The sequence below is a fragment of the Pteropus medius genome, unplaced genomic scaffold (genome assembly GCF_902729225.1).
Source record: "Pteropus medius unplaced genomic scaffold, Ma_sr-lr_union100, whole genome shotgun sequence".
NCBI lineage: Eukaryota > Metazoa > Chordata > Mammalia > Chiroptera > Pteropodidae > Pteropus > Pteropus medius.
This window is the reverse complement of record NW_024352786.1, coordinates 11505732-11508000: the sequence shown is the minus strand read 5'-3', so window position 1 is coordinate 11508000 and position 2269 is coordinate 11505732.

Sequence of the window (2269 nt, the reverse complement as noted above, 5' to 3'; positions counted from 1 at the left end):
TTCTGCTGGATATTTGGCAATGTACCATTCAATGAGATAAATCAAGTAATAAACGGGAGAAGATTTTTTGGGGGAAAAAACGAGTTCTCTTTTAGAATTCCTTATTAGAGAATTTTCTTTGATCTCTCCTCAGACATTTTTCTAATATTGCTTTACCTGCCAACATTTCCCTGACCTCATTTCACCAACAGAAAAGATTTTCTATCTAAAAATGCATGTGATTATATTAGACACAAATGAATTTTAATACTGCTAGCACTTGAAGTATATATATTTTTATGTTTACAACTGAAAGGACATGGCTTATTTTTGTATGTGTACCATATAAGTCATTTTATAGAGTTTCCTGATTCATACAAAACATGTTTTAAGATTTAAAAGATACTCTTCATAACTGTAGTCTATAGTATAGGTAAAAAGTTCTCTCTCTCTCTCTCTCTCTCTCTCTCTCTCTATATATATATATATATATATCTGTAGATATTGTTTCATTAGCTAATTTATTAATTGGTTTATTGTTTGTATGTATTTCCTCCTCTAGAATAGAATCTAATTGACTAATTTTTATGAGAATATATATACTTGGTATTCACAAAAAATATTCATTGCATTGATACATGTTATATGAACAATCATTTATCCTTGGAAATGTTTTTTGCTCTTGGCCCTCAAAAAATTTAGATGTGTATATGGAAATGAGGCTAGAAAATAAATCAGTAGCTGATTTTTAATATTTTTTTCCATAAGTAAAGAATTAGACCACCCAATTTATACCTTGTGGATTACAGATACCTAGAAGCCCTCATGTAAGTGACCAATTAGAAGAGGCCAACTATCAGAAAATATATATTCACAAGAATTCTTTTTCTTGCTTCGCCTCACCATGATTATAAGATTAAGAAGAAATGGCTTTCTTTGTGCTAACAATGTAGGGTGAGGTACACAGTGACATTCTATTGTAAAAAAGTATCATTGCATGATTGCTGTCCAAAATGTAAATGATCATTCTACATATTTTATCACTTACCCTTTTATAGTAAATACTGTACAGTGGATTATAGACTTGAATTATTTATGGTAACATCATCTTATATCCTTATTGAAATTCATACTTTATAAGCAACATATTAAAGTAAAAGAACTAAAGGTTACCTCTGGAGATATATTCAAATATAAATGTAGCTTCAAGTTTCCTATAGTGACATCTGTCCTTTTAGGATATTATTTTTTTGTATTTATTTTCCCTCGCCAGTCACATGCAAATCTTTACTTGGTAGAATCTTTAGGATTAGATTAACTGGAGGTGGAAAATTTAAAAGCCTACTGAGATCAGACCAGTAATGAAAAATAAATGAAGAAAGCTCAATAGCAGAAAAACAATATCCAGTAGGATATGTGAAAAGCACAACAACAAAAACATGTCCTAACTACAATGAGCAGCTAGCTGCTCCTAGGCAGCCACCCGACATCACCAAGGAATATGGACTTTCTCAGATATCATTTGTTTTTTTGATTTCTTAAAAACTGAAACAATATACATTTAAAACCTTTCTGGTGTAAAGAGATCTATTTGTGCACTAAATATGCATTTTTATATATAACTTTTGAGTTTTTGAGTCCTCCACTTTGAAAACTTAGTAATCAATTTAAATAAATTGAACTATTCTTTCAATTTCATATTTTAATAGTTTATCTCTGTATGTTACTAAAAATAGTTAACATTAATTGAATCCTTAGAGTAACCATTATCATGCTAAACTTCACAGAAGTTAACTTATGTCATCCACACAATAACATTATAGGTAAGTGCCATAGTCACCTCCTATTATATATGAGGAAACTGAGACAATGAGGATTTAATGTTTTCTCCTAAGGTCATCTCTAGGAGGTAAGTATAAAAACTGGACCAGGAAATCAGTCTTTCAAAACAGGGTACGTATTGTTTGGGATACAAGTTGTCTCAGATAGTGTACATAGTAAATAGATGTGCCCAAGTACAGACACAGATACAGCTCTACCTAGCCAGACATTAAATAGAATTATGTTATACATATCTACTTTTAACCAAATCTTTTCTACATTGCAGAGAGATATTTGCCTTTTTAAATTATTTTCTCAAACTATTAATTACTGTTTCATCCATATTTGATCATCTACCATTTTCTTTTATAATTCACTCTTCCTTACTTTGTGTAAGTTTTGTCATTTGAAAAGCCTTTCCCTAATTTTCCTCCTCTTCTCTCTTGTATTTATTACATTATTCAGCCTT